Source organism: Notamacropus eugenii, chromosome 5 (assembly GCF_028372415.1).
Source record: "Notamacropus eugenii isolate mMacEug1 chromosome 5, mMacEug1.pri_v2, whole genome shotgun sequence".
NCBI lineage: Eukaryota > Metazoa > Chordata > Mammalia > Diprotodontia > Macropodidae > Notamacropus > Notamacropus eugenii.
This window is the reverse complement of record NC_092876.1, coordinates 335,707,713-335,723,157: the sequence shown is the minus strand read 5'-3', so window position 1 is coordinate 335,723,157 and position 15,445 is coordinate 335,707,713. Positions and strand designations below refer to the sequence as shown.

The following is a 15,445-nucleotide window of genomic DNA, read 5'->3' as shown; positions in this document are numbered from 1 at the left end:
CATGAGGAAACTGAAGCAAACAAGGTTAAGTGATTTGTCCAGGGTCACACAGCTGGTAACTGTCTGAGGCTGAATTTGAACTCAGGTCTTCCTGACTTAAGGCCTGATGCTCTATCCACCACACCACCTAGCTGCCTGTGAATTGAATATAAGACAGCTATTAAATTAATTCTTGATTAATAAAGGAAGCATTGACTTTAATTTACTCAGATTATTAGCACTACACTGAAGTGCTTACCATAATGTAAAGGTGACTTTTGGATTTTGAAGACCATCCTAGTGGAGCATAAAGCTTTGGCAAGTCTTGTCAAGTGTGAAAAGCTTTGATCATGGGCCTGACATCACTCAAGGACCAGCCTAGTTAAATCCAGAGAGGTTCATTACCAGAAGCTTGGCGACTAGTTGATAAATTATTTTGGTAGTAGCAACTCAAAAAGACACTTTACGCAGGCATGGAGGGGCTGTGGTTGGAGTACCTCCCCACACTGATCACGAGAGACAATAGAAAGCCACTGGAGTTTGTTGGGTGGGGAAGTCGCATGTTTAGACGTTTACTGAAGGAAAATCACTTTGGCAGTAGCACAAAAAATTGTTGGGGTACTTGAGGCAGGAAAACCAATTAAGAGATATCACAGTGGTCCAAGCAAGAGGTGATGAGGATTTTAACTTAGGTAGGGGCTACATTTGTAGTGAGAGGGGCATTGTGAAAAGCATACTTTGTAAGCTTTAAAGCACTTCAGAAATATGGGAATGAGTACATTTGTCTCCTTGCATGCAAAATAGGTAGAGAGATGGTAGATTGGTCAGGGTGGTCAGTGTCAGACTGGGAAAATTCTGTGGTGTTTTGTGCAAGTCTAACAAGTCCTATACTCTTTTCTAACAAGTCCTATACTCTTCTCTATTTTTCATTGCTTAGATAAAGACATAGCAATCATCTTTTCCAAATCTATAGAAGAAATCAAACTGAGATGGGTCGTTCTATACTAATGGCAAAATCATGATTCGAAGAGATAGCAAAAGACTAGCACAATGGGTGGAAAATCTAATAAGATGAAATTTAATGGAGACAAATGTCAAATCTGGCATGGAGTTGTTGTTTTTTTTAATCAGCTGCGTAAGTATAGAATGGGGAAATAGACCTGCCTTAGCAGCCCTTCACGTGGAAAAGGTTTAAGGCTTTCAATTTACTACAAGTTCACTTATAAATCAATGGGATGCTTTGATTCCCATAGCACTTGTCATTTTAGGCTATATTAATACCAATAGAGTGTTGAGAGCAAGAGGTTACAGTCCTGTTTCATTTTGTGTTTATTAGACCATATCTAGAATATTGTATTCAGTTTGAGGTGCTATGCTATAAGATAATTATCCAGTAGTGTGTTGGTAAATAGTTAACAACTGGATCTCTGGAGGAAAAAAATGTACCTATTTTAAGTTTAATCTGCAATATTCATATTTCCCCATCGCTTTCTTAAGTCTAGCAATGAACAAAACAATAAATCAAGCCCTCACTTGTAGCATTTGACAATTTCTGAGATGGAAATGTTCACACTGAAAATTTAACAATTGGTTCTCAAAAGCCAGTTTGGACTGGTTCCAGCACAGCCCTGGTTGTGACAAACTGGAGAATACAAAGCAGGAGGACGAGAAGGGTTGGAGGCTCTCAAACTTGTTTGTGTGATGAAAGGACTAGGGATGCTCAACTTGGAGGTGAGAATATTGAGGGAATCAAGACATCAATTTTCAGATATCAGAAGGATTGTTAACTGGAAGAGGAAATCTGCTTATGGTTCTAGAGGAAGAGTCTAAGATAAATGAGTAGAAGTTACAGGTAGAAGATTTCAATTCATCTTAAAGAAGAACTTTGATATAATTAGAACTATTAAAAATAAAGGACACTGCTTTGTGAGGTAGTCAGTGGAATTCTGTGTTCTGTGGGAGGTTGGTTGATTATCTCTCAGGGTCTTTAGATTCAAAGGTGCACATTTTCTCTCCTTTTTTTCTCTCACACATTTTTATCCTGCCGCATCCCTTTTTTGTTGACTGTCCCTCATCCCTAAAATATACTCCTTTTTCCTCTCATCATTCAAGATCCCTAGCTATCTTCAGGATTTAGCTCAAACACCAGCTTCTTTATGAGTGCTTTGCTGTTGTCCCCAGCATCCAGTGCCTTTCTTCCCAAATCACAGGGAGTTATATTTTGCACATAACTATACAAAACATGTGCTAATTGTCTAGAGATGTGCTAGAGCCAGCTCAAGGCCAATTTTTCAATGCAAGCATTTACACCTTGGGAATTGGAAAATGCTACAAAATCAGGATTTGATTTCTTGCTTTGTTACTTGTTTAGGCATAAAACTTTGTTACTTGTTTAGGCATATGTCATGCATAGATTGTTTTTTATATGAGAGGTGGTTGTTAAACATTTGTTAGCATGTCCTTGATATTGTTTCTCTCTTTGTTACTTGAAGCTACTTGGGCAAGGACTGTTTTCACTTTAGTCAATGCATTCATTCCCAGGGCACCTAGCCCACAGCAGGCAATTAACAAATGTTTGTTGAGTGATGGATTAATTAACTAGAAGAAGGTCCACACCTTCTTTAGGCTAGGAGAAAGAGGCTGTAATGGGGTAGTTAGGTGACTCAGTGGATAGAGTACTGGGATTGAAGTCAGGAAGACTCATCTTCTTGAGTTCAAATCTAGTCTCAGACACTTACCAGCTGTATGATCCTGGGCAAGTCACTTAACCCTGATTGCCTCAGTTTCCTCATTTGTAAAATGAGCTGGAGAAGGAAATGGCAAAGCACCGCAGTACCTTTACCAAGAAACCCCTAAATGGGGACATGAGGATTCAACAAATGGAGTCATGACTAAACAAAAGAGGGCATAAGTCAATTACAGAATAAAGGAATGTACCTTCTTCTCCTCCCCATCCTGGAACAATCAAGTGAAACTGGCGATCAACTTCTGCTGAGCTTGGAGTCTGTCAAAGGAAGTGATTCTTTCAGGGTATATGGAATTAGGCTTCTAGGTGTGGTTGATTGCGGTGAAAGAGGTATCTTTTGAATTCTCAGATGTTAACTTGGGTGCCTACAGTTTAAATGTCACATCTATCTCCTCGAATGCTTTCTTCTGATTCTTGTACAGATTTACTCCTTATATGAAAGGGTTTGTGTGTGTGTGTGTGTGTGTGTGTGTGTGTGTGTGTGTGTGTGCGCGCGCGTGTGTGTGTATGTGCAGTTAACAATCTGCTGATAAAGAGATGGGATGTTTAATTAGGCAGGAGCCACCCTGTATATGTATATGTATATGCTTGAATTTTCCTTTCCGTCTTTCTTTTCAGATTCTTGCTCCATGGGGTAAAATGAATGGTAGCTTTGGTGTGGTTTCAGAGTTAGGAGAGTTGCTTGGACACAAGACTACATTCTTCCTTCAGTTAGGAGTCAGACTAGATGGACTCCAAGGTCGCACAACTCTCAGAGTGTAGGATGTTAAAGGTTCTGGAGCAAACTCTGGCTGCTCCTTTTCCATAAGCATGGTATAGTAATGAGAGAGAGGGGTGTGGAATCAAAAAACATCGTGGCCCAGGGGGAAACAGCAATGATGCTGGAGTCAAAGAGCCTTGGCTCACACCTCACCTCTGATAGTTACTACTTTTGTGACCTTGTAGAAATTCCTCAGCTCAATTTTCTCATCTGTAAAATGCGGACAATTGTTAACCACAATCTTTTTCACAGGATTAGTGTAAGTAAATTGCTATATATATATATGTGAATTACGTCCTCAGTTTCTTGCTGGATTGCATTCCAGGAATTGTATTGAATTTTAAAGATCATGTAGCACCTTGCTGCCTGATGAACTCATTTTTTTTTTTCTGGCTTATATTTTTTATTTTATTTTTTGAAACTAACTATACTTTATATTAACATTCATATTAAACATTTTTGAGTTTTCTATTTTTCTCTCCCTCCAGTACTTCCCTTACCCGTTGAGAAGTCAAACAATGTGATATGCATGGTCATGCAAAACATATTTCCATATTAGCCACATCACACAAAAAAAAGGCAAGAAAAATAAAGAATGTGAAAAAAAAGTATGCTTCAATCTACACTCAGAGTTTATCATTTCTTTCTCTGGATGTAGATAACATTTTTCTTTGTGAGTCCTTGTAATGGTTTTGGATCATTGCTTTGGTTAGAGTAGTCAAGTCTCTCATAGTTGATAATTGTTACAATATTGTTGTTGCCTTAAATAATATTTTCCTGGTTCTGCTCATTTCACTTTGCATCAGTTCATATAAATCTCCCCAGGTTTTTCTGAAACCATCCTATTCATCATTTCTTATAGCACAATAGTTATTTCATTACAATTATATTACCATATCTTGTTCAGCCATTCCCTAATTGTGGAACATCTCCTCAATTTCCAATGATTTGACTCCATAAAAAGAGCTTTTATAAAAATGTTAGTACATATAGGTCCTTTTCCTTTTTCTTTGATGTCTTTGGGATATAGATTTAATGTTTGTATTGCTGGGTCAAAGGGTATGCACAGTTTTATAGTCTGTTGGACCATGAGCTCATTAAAAAAAGTACCAATAGTCTCAGTGATATGATACAGTAATGAATCATGAAATATCATTATTTCAGAAGAATCAAAATTGTAGGAAACCTAAAGGTCAGTGGAAAGGTTCTTGGCGGGTATAAATGGGCTGTAACATGTTAGCAAGAGTGACATGTATATGAGAAATGGTATATAACATATCAAGAGGCATCACAGTCAAGAGTACTGGATCAGGAGTCTGAAAGACGTGGGTTAGAATCTTGCTCTAAGCACTTATTATGTTTCTATGTGTAAATCACTTAATTCCCCCCCCCCCCCAGTCTCAATTTTCTCATCAGTAAAATGGGGATAATAATAATCTATAGTACCAACTTTATAGGGTTGTGAGGCTCATATGAGATAATTCATGTAAAATGCTTTACAAGCTTTAAAGATATATCATTTTATATATATATACATATATAGCATGTGATATATAGTGCTTTAAAGTTTGTAAATATATGTGTGTAGATATTTATATATTTACATATGTTATCAATTATTATGAAGCAATGTATGACAAGAAAAAGATTACTTATACAGGGAGAGTGAGGGGTTTTAAAAGGATAACCTGAACTGATAACTAGGAGATACAGGATGGCTCCCCAAACTTAATGCAATTGTTAAACTATTAAGTTTTATTTTAAAAGGTCTTAGTGCAGTATTAACCTTTAAGAGCTTTAATTATTAAGCTTTAGTAGCTTCATAACTGCATTAGGACTTTTGGGGTACCATGTATTGGGAAGAACCAGGCAAAGGCTTACAGAATGTTAGATAGATCCACTGTGGAGGCTTCATGGGAAGATATGGGTTTTAGACTGGTGGGATTGGTCTGGGGATGGAAAGAAGGTAACCATACCGATACATTGAAGGTATTAAGGCACACTGAGGAAGTAATTCCTCTGAGAATTTGCTGTCCTGTGCTGTTGCATGATCCACACACATGATAGCTCCATTCTGGGAGGGAAAGGCCTACAAGGGGGAATTCCTGGCCTCTATCAAGTCATTTTTGAATGTTGAACTGGCAGTACCCTATGTGGTGAGGAGTACAACTCTGGATTGGATGAAAAGTGAAATGACAGCTTGGTTCAGAAGATCAAAGGAGATGAAAATAGTTTCAGTTAACTTTTCTGTTAGCGCTTTTTCACTTGCAACTACTCAAATCTCTCTAGCAAGTTAAAATTAGTCTTCCAGATGTGTCAGCTTCTTTGACATAAGAAAAAGAGGAAGGGATCTAAATAAGCATGATGAGAAGATTTAACTCAAACTCTCCAGTAAACAGAACTCTTTAAGGGGTTGATGGTTTTTATTAGTTGGGTTTTAGGGGAAAGCTGAGGTTTGTTGAGCAGTTCTCTGCTGGGTAGGAGGTTGAACCTGGGGACATTTATTAGATTGTTTCTAATTTTTTGAAATGTAGATCTGCCCTCAAATACCACACATAAACCATGCTGAATGAATGAATAAAAATAAATGAATGAAAAAGCATTTATTAAATGATCCTTATGTACAAAGTACTGTGCTAAGCTCTGGGGATGCAAAGAAAGGCAAAAGGTAGTTCTACCCTCAAGGAGCTTACTTTCTAATGGGGGAGCCAATGTACAAATGACCATGTACAAGCAAGATATGTATAGTATGTACTGGAAATAATTAACAGAGGGAAAGCACCAAAATTAAGAAGGATTAGAAAAGGCTGCCTATATAAGCTGGGATTTTGTCTTTCTAAGATTTGCTTTCTTCATTTATTAAATGAATGAGTTAGGCTAAGGTCTCTTGTAAGACTACATTTCACTTTAGTCCCTAACTTTATTTAATCTAAACAATAAAAAGTAACCTGGTTTGCTATAGTCAGAGATTTCATCCCAAAGTGGCCAGAGACTGGTGGTGTGTTTCTGTACTTAACTAGGCTGGTTCTTTAAAAGTAGATGCAGTGTCTAAGTAGGGCAAATATTTTACTCTCATTATACAGTTGAGGAATCTGAGACTCAAGGATGTTAAGGGACTTATCCAAAGTCAAAAAATAGTAATTGAGAGCCAGGAGTCAAGCCCAGGTCTTCTGGATACCAGTATTTTTTCTACTAAGAAACCCTGATTATGCCTATGGATTTGGTGGCAAAGGAACCAGATTTTGAATCCTGCCTCTACCTGGGTGACCTTGGTCAGGTCCTCTAATCTTTCTGGGACTCACTTTTCTTAGGGGCAAAGTGAGGGGTTGGACTAAAGGACCTCAAAGGTTCCTCTCAGCACCAAATCTATCATCTCTATGATCTCTGCATGGATGGATAGCCTTGGAGGACCTAGGCAACCAAGATTTGGAGGACCCAAGATTCCATTCCATGATGAGGCATCCAAGTAGGCCTTTCTGTGGATCACTTCAAGGTTACAAAGGACTTTTACATATAGTACTTCACCATCCTCACAAAAATCCTGTGAAGATGATAGTATATGAATTTTTATTCCCATTTTACAGATGAAGAAACTGAAATAAAGGGATTTGTCCACTTCACCACTGACTGCCTTTGCTAAACAGGGGCAAAATATACATATATACATACATACACACACACACACACACACACACACACACACACATATATATATATATATATATATATCATACATACTCTGTAACTCTTTATATACCTGACTGTATCAAGTCTGACCTCAGTCTCCTCTACTTGAGGTAAAATAACCCCAATTTACTTAGCTATTCTTTACAATCTTTCACCATTCCTTAAAGGCACATCAATCTGATGTGCCTTTTTTTTTGGAGGCAAACAACATCTAGTAAATGTTTGAAGCCGGATTTGAACACAGCTCCTCCTGCCTCCAGGGCTGGTACTCTATCCACTATGCCATCTAGCTACCCCAATCTGACAGTATTAATGAAGGGTAAAACAGACAAAGGATTAGAGGTGGCATGGCTTAGGAGATAGCTGGCCTCTGTGTCAGGAAGACTTGGGTTCAAGTTCTGTCACTCTGATATAGGTCGATTTTGTGTATGTCAGTGGGACCCTGGACAAGTCACTTAACCTCTTAGTGCCTCAGGAAATCAAGACTATAAATCACAGAGAAAGTGCTGATATGTTTTGACAATTTCCTGCAGCAAATCTATGAAATTATTTGTTTGGTCAACTGCAGCAGATGCTCCAGTCTCAGCTTTTCTACTGCCTGACTCATTGTCTATGAAACTCCTCTGTGTCTTGTGAAGAAAAATGCTAGTCCTGTTCAACTGTACACCACAGTAAATCTTCTCATGATACAGGAGTTCATCTAGTGTTAAGGCAGAGAGGGACCCCTGTATCTGCCTTCTTTTGATACAGATAATTCTTACTTTGGAAACTCTCCTCTTCCATTTAATCCAAAGTGAAAACTCCTCAATTATTTTTGTACTTTGAGAATCTTTCCACCATTTTCTTTTCTCCTTGATGACTAAAACAAAATAGTTCTATTTCTGGAAACAGATTAATGCACCTGCAAGGCCAAAGGCTAAGCTAGTCATTGCTCCTGAGGAGTTTGCAATCCTTTGGGCCTTGAGGAGGCTATTTTTTTTAAAGGAACTGGTTGCTCTTTCTCTGTCTCTCTCTCCCTACTCTCTCTCCCCATATATATGTATGTATATATATATACATACATACATATATATGTACATATATATATACATATATATACATTTTTATAATGTGTATACATACATATACACAAATATTGGAAAAAGAATTTCAACAAAAGGAAATACCTAGGAAAACTGAAGAATAGTCTGGAAAAATTAGGTTTAGACCATCATCTCACAACATATATCACAATAATTATTTTTTATTAATTTATTTAACTTTTAACATTCATTTTCACAAAATTTTGGGTTGCAAATTTTCTCCCCATTTGTCCCCTCCCCCACCCCAAAACACCGAGCATTCTGATTACCCCTATCACCAATCTGCCCTCTCTTCTATCATCCCTCTCTGCCCTTGTCCCTATCTTCTCTTTTGTCCTGTAGGGCCAGATAACTGTCTATACCCCATTACCTGTATTTCTTATTTCCTAGTGGCGAGAACAGTACTTGACAGTTGATCCTAAAACTTTGAGTTCCAACTTCTCTTCATCCCTCCCTCTCCACCCACTCCCTTTGGGAAGGCAAGCAATTCAATATAGGCCAAATCTGTGTAGTTTTGCAACTGACTTCCATAATAGTCGTGTTGTGTAAGACTAACTATATTTCCCTCCATCCTATCCTGCCCCCCATTGCTTCTATTCTCTCTTTTGATCCTGTCCCTCCCCAAGAGTGTTGACTTCAGATTGCTCCCTCCTTCCATTGCTCTCCCGTCCATCATCCCTCCCACCCTGCTTATCCCCTTCTCCCCCACTTTCTTGTATTGTAAGATAGGTTTTCATACCAAAATGAGTTAGCATTTTATTCCTTCCTTTAGTGGAATGTGCTGAGAGTAAACTTCATGTGTTTCTCTCACCGCCCTTCTTTTTCCCTCCACTAAAAAGTCTTTTGCTTGCCTCTTTTATGAGAGATAATTTGCCCCATTCCATTTCTCCCTTTCTCCTCCTGATATATTTCTCTCTCACCGCTTAATTTCATTTTTTAAAGATATGATCCCATCCTATTCAATTCACTCTGTGCTCTCTGTCTCTATGTGTGTGTGCATGCGTGTGTGTGTGTGTAATCCCACCAACTACCCAGATACTGAAAAGTTTCAAGAGTTACAAATATTTCCTTTCCATGTAGGAATGTAAACAGTTCAACTTTAGTAAGTCCCTTGTGACTTCTCTTTGCTGTTTACCTTTTCATACTTCTCTTCATTCTTGTGTTTGAAAGTCAAATTTTCTTTTCAGCTCTGGTCTTTTCATCAAGAATGCTTGAAAGTCCTTGATTTCATTGAAAGACCATTTTTTCCCCTGAAGTATTATACTCAGTTTTGCTGGGTAGGTGATTCTTGGTTTTAGTCCTAGTTCCTTTGACTTCTGGAATGTCATATTCCACGCCCTTCGATCCCTTAATGTAGAAGCTGCTAGATCTTGTGTTATCCTGATTGTATTTCCACAATACTTGAATTGTTTCTTTCTAGCTGCTTGCAATATTTTCTCCTTGACCTGGGAACTCTGGAATTTGACCACAATGTTCCTAGAAGTTTCTCTTTTTGGATCTCTTTCAGGTGGTGTTCTGTGGATTCCTTGAATACTTATTTTGCCCTCTGGTTCTAGAATCTCAGGGCAGTTTTCCTTGATAATTTCATGAAAGATGATGTCTAGGCTCTTTTTTTGATCATGGCTTTCAGGTAGGCCCATAATTTTTAAATTGTCTCTCCTGGATCTCTTTTCCAGGTCAGTTGTTTTTCCCATGAGATATTTCACATTATCTTCCATTTTTTCATTCTTTTGGTTTTGTTTTGTGATTTCTTGGTTTCTCACAAAGTCATTAGCCTCCATCTGTTCCATTCTAATGTTGAAAGAACTATTTTCTTCAGTGAGCTTTTGAACCTCCTTTTCCTTTTGGCTAATTCTGCTTTTTACAGCATTCTTCTCCTCATCGGCTTTTTGGCCCTCTTTTGCCAATTGAGTTAGCCTATTTTTCAAGGTGTTATTTTCTTCAGCATTTTTTTGGGTCTCCTTTAGCAAGGTGTTGACCTGCTTCTCATACTTTTCTTTCATCTCTCTCATTTCTCTTCCCAGTTTTTCCTCCACTTCTCTTACTTGATTTTCAAAATTCTTTTTGAGCTTTTCCATAGCCTGAGCCCATGGTATATTTATTTTGGATGTGTGGGATACAGAAGCCTTGACTTCTGTGTCTTTCCCTGATAGTAAGCCTTGTTCTTCCTCATCAGAAAGGAAGGGAGGAATTATCTGTTCACCAAGAAAGTAACCTTCTATGGTCTTATTTTTTTCCCTTTTCTGGGCATTTTCCCAGCCAGTGTCTTGAGTATCTGAGTATCCTTCTGAGTATCCTCTCCACCCCCACCTGGCCTCCAGATCCACCCAGGCAGCACTTGGGTGGAGATTCAAATGCTGCTTCCCTGCCTCAGGGCTTTGGGTGGGGGTGGGGCTGCTATTCAGTGTGAGATTAAGTTCAGGTGCTCAGGTGGGGGCAGGGCCGCCTCACGGGCTCAGTTCCCTCAGGGGATTTATGCAGAGACCTTCAACAATGGATCCAGGCTCCTACCTTCTTGGGGAGCCCCTGTCTGCCGCCCCCGCTGCTGCCTCCCAAGGGGGCCCAAGCCACGGGGACACCCCACTCCCCTGTTGGCCACCCAAAAAGACTCTCTCACTGACCCTTGTCACCTGTGGGTGGAGGGACCTACTCTGTGGCTGGAGATTCTGTCCCTGAAGCCTGCTTGGATCTACTCCTCTCGGTGCTGCTCGGCCAAGGCAGGGCTGGGCTCCTCTCTGGGTCAGGTGTGTGATGGACCTTTCAGGTCAGGTTTTCAGGTCTCTCTGGAACAGAAATCTCATCCGCTCCATTGTTCTGTGGCTTCTGCTGCTCCAGAATTTGTTGGGAATTCTTCTTTACAGATATTTTATGGGCTGTGGGTTCGGAGCTAGCAAATGTATGTCTTTCTACTCCGCCATCTTGGCTCCTCCCCCACAATAAACTCTTAATGGATATGGGACTTAGATATAAAAGATCATATAACAAACAAATCAGAAGATTAGGAGGCAAGATGCCTTTTGAAATCACAGATAGCGAAAGAGTTCTTGACAAGGAATAGAGAGGATCACAGAAGATGAAGATGGTCAATTTTTATTGTGTAACACTGACAATCTTTTGTAAAAAAATCAATGAATTTAAAATTAGAAAGGGAGAAATTAACTGAGAAAAAATATCATGGTAGCAAGTTGTCTGTTAAAGATCTGATATACATGATATAAAGGGAACTGATTTAAATATATAAGAATAAAAGTCATTCCTCCCTACACACACACACAGCAGTAGTTCTCAAGGGAAGAAATCCAATCTATCAGCAGCCATATGAAAAAATGCTGCAGATTACTAAACCAAGAGAAATACAAATTAAAACAACTCTGAGCTTCCATTTCATACCCACCAGACCGGCAAGGGGGACCAAAAGAAAAAAAGGATAACTGTTGGAAGGACTGAGAAAAGATAGGCACAACATTATAATTTTGGTGGAATTACAATTTTTTGTAGTCATTCTGGAAAACAATTTGAAACCATCCCCTAAAAGTCACTAGACTGTGACTTTGATCTACCAACACCACTACTAACCTTATATCCTAAAGAAATTTTTAAAGAGGCAAAAATCCATTTATCCAAAAATATTCATAGCAGTTCTTTTTGTAATAACATAAAACCTTGGAATCTATGGGAATACCCATTACTTGGTGAATGGCCAAACAAATTGTGGCAGATTAATATTGTTGTCATTTTTTTTGGAACATTCAAAGCTGTTTTATTGAAAATATATATCCCTTCAATTCACAGTGCTTTAGAGGATTCACATAAACTAAATCATTATAATTTTAATGTTCTTATTAGTCTTAACAGCAATGATTTTAAAGTATCAATCAATTATACAATCAGATCTCACGTGACTTTTCCCCCCAACTCTCAAATACCAAGTAAAATGGCACTCATGTACATTTCCTGTCTGCTAAAGCAGACATCTCTAGTTTAAAAAAAAAGAGAAAGAAAGAAAAGACCTACGGGAACTGCCAAGAATCCAAGGGTTCATTATAAAGCTGGTTTGGCCTTCAATTTGACAAGGAGAGTTAAGTTTCATCAGACATAGAACTAGTTAATTAGGAGGAAAAAATGATATGTAATTAGTCATAACAAAGAATGGACTTTATAGGAATTATCATCACTACACCATGACAAGGGAAAATCTCAAACTCTAAAACCAGTTTTTAAAAAAATCCTACATAAAATGGGATTGAAGAGTACACACATTTCAACAATGCTAAAGGTTGTTGGCAAAAATCAACATTTTAACTGAAAGTCACATGAAATAAGACTAAATCAGCTATCTGTTTACTGATCTATAGATCTATAACAAGATACAGATTTAGTTGCATTAGCTTAAGCAAACTGCTTTCCTAATTTCTGTAATCATTTTCTCCTGTCATTAATTCTTCCCATTAGCCTCCCTCATCCTTCCCTCCTTATCTCAACTCTACAAAATGATCAAGAACTCAACACTCTCACTAATACTGGTTACAAATGCCTTCAGCCTGTTCTACCCTTAGAACAACAGCCCAACCAGATAAAACAAAAAAGCACTACTTTTAAGCTGGTAACTTATTTGTTTTTCATAACAAGGGGAGAAAAGAGGGAATGGCTCAGATATGCAATATAAAAATACACTCAATGGCAACCTGAAGTTTGAATATGTTTTCAACATGTTAAACAAAAGTTAAGAAGGTAAAAGTCATATCTGTCATCTTTTAAATGCATGGGTAGTATAGACTTTCAAAAAAAAACCAAAACCCAATCACTTCAGCCTCTAAAACGTTTTTACAACTCTCCATGGTTGAGAAACTATGTCAAAGAACTGTAGGTTTCCAGTCCTATTTACAAGAGTTTGTCCTGAATGGCAGCTCTTTACAAGAAACCTACCGGGTCCAATCTCCAGGATTCAATAAATCCATTCACAACAGAGAAAACAGGCCCACCAGTAGAGTACCACTGGATAATGACAGAGCCAACTACAGAAGTACGTGGAGTGTTACCACTGCCTTGGGTACAATTCTTTGGAGTGTGTAGTGCAAAAGGTCTATATTGCTTTATCATGCATAGTTCACCACCCTGCCATGCCAACAGCAACACCCAGACTGTTCCACAGTTAATTCTTAAGTTGAGAGCTAGCAGTTGGATTAATTGAGGTTTTCCCTGCCAGAAATAATCATCTATTCAGGGTCATATATGAGTAGCATACTTCTAATATGGATGACAAAGCTATCTCTTATGCTCTGCATTTAACACTGCAGTGATAATGTTCTTCAAAATGAATGAGCTCATATAAGTCCTCCTTGTACAACCAAGCTCCATAAAAGAGTTTGAAATAATCAAGTATCCTTTTAATTCATATTTCAAATGAACAGCACACTTGCAATCCTACCTTGTGAAATTTATACTGACTAATTATAATTAAGATGTCACTACTTTAAAAGTACTATTGTAACTGTTAAAAATCTTTATAGTAAAACAGGAATACCTTGCAAAATATATTATTATCACATACAGAAAATAAACAAAGGTTCTGGAAGCTACAAAGACAAAGATATATTAGAAGACCCAGAACAAAGATCCCAAAGCCATGCCAGTGGCTGCCCCAGTCAGCATTCCCAGGGCTAGGTCTCTATCATTGTCCTAGTAACGCTCATGGATGATGACATGGTTGGCAGGCTGCTGTCCATAAGGTCCTGGATATGGATACTTGTATGGTATCACATAAGCCTGCCCATCAGCAGCATAGATAACTTGAGTTCCTGGAGAGTATGCACCATTATAATGACCATAGCCAAATACTTCAGGAGATGGTGTGGCATAAGCTGTACAAGGAGGAGGAAATGGAACAACAGCAGTCTCATCATACGTGACTTCTGAGCCAACATGAGCTGTATTTGTTCTGGCAACCTGGAGTGCAAATTTCCATGCCAAGCAATCAGCTTCACTTTCTGCACAAAGATTGATAATTTTCCCATCTTGGCAAACAATTTGCAATATGTGGTCTTTTGGCTTACCCTCAGGAGGATGAAAATCACAGCATTCATTTCCCAATCTGATGTTGATGCAGTCCACCAGCATGTGAATCTTATCTTTACATTCTGCCTAGTCTGATCATCATAATAGATTCGGTGGCCATCTGACCACAGATCAAACCATTTTTTTTCCCACCTCTTCAAAATCATGCTTTGTCAAAGCAGTCAACCACTCTTCACAAATGCCATCCCTTCACCTTCGGGGGAATTCAGTAGGCCACGAAACTCAATGTAGGAGTCTGGTCTGATGGATGGAATGACATATACACTTACTTGGGCTCTTCCCTACTGGACACTTGGGCAAACTCCAATATTGTTGTCTTATAAGAAATAATAAAAGCGATATATTTAGAGAAACTTGGGAAAATTTATATGAACTAAAGCTGAGTGAAGTAAGCAGAAGCAGGAGAGCAATTTGTACAATTACTATAACACTTTAAAGAAGACCCCAAACTTTGAAAGATTTAAGAACTATTGTCAATACGATGATCAATGAGGATTCCAAAGGACTGATGATGAAGAATGCTAACAACCTGCTGAGGTGATGGACTAGTGGGGCGGAATGGGGCATCCATTTCTAGAAATGATGAATGTGTGGATTTGGATTGGTTTGCTTTTTGCTTTGTTTTGTTTTGACTATGCATGCTTGTTAAGTTCATTATAGTAAATTTTTTTTAAAAAGTTAAAAAATTTTCTGCCAGGCCTAGAGGCCTGTGGGCTACCCGAGTCTTATCTTACCTCACCTCTATCGGAGGTCTTCGGTTGGCCAAACCGGATGCTTGTATGAGAGAAAGGACGTTCCAGAGTCGAACAAGGGTTGAGCTTTATTTCAGGGTCTAGTTACAAGTGCAGGGGAATTCTTCCTTAGGAGGGAGTGAAGAATCTCCCAAGGAGGCAAAGATCTTACAATAAGAGATTGGAAGTAGAAGTATTAGTGGGGAGAGAGGGGGAGGGGAGAGAGGAGAGAGGAAAAGCCTTGTTGTCCTCACACGTGGCCCCTCCGCCCAAGAGAACTTTCAGGCTTTCCTGATCCTACTTAAGCTCTCCAGCCGCATAGTTTGCATCTGAATACCATGCTGTAGGTGTGCCAGATCCGGGACAATCTCGAGGGCGGGGAGAG

The 15,445-nt window shown here is 38.8% G+C and overlaps 1 protein-coding gene and 1 pseudogene across 1 annotated transcript in view; one reads left to right on the top strand and one right to left on the bottom strand.

The window, feature by feature from the left end:
* NRROS (negative regulator of reactive oxygen species) overlaps nt 1-15,445 on the top strand; it is a 37,075-nt gene that overhangs the window by 11,710 nt on the left and 9,920 nt on the right. The gene's annotated exons all lie outside the window — the stretch shown is intronic.
* On the bottom strand, nt 13,850-14,411 carry LOC140506458 (pleckstrin homology domain-containing family B member 2-like; annotated as a pseudogene).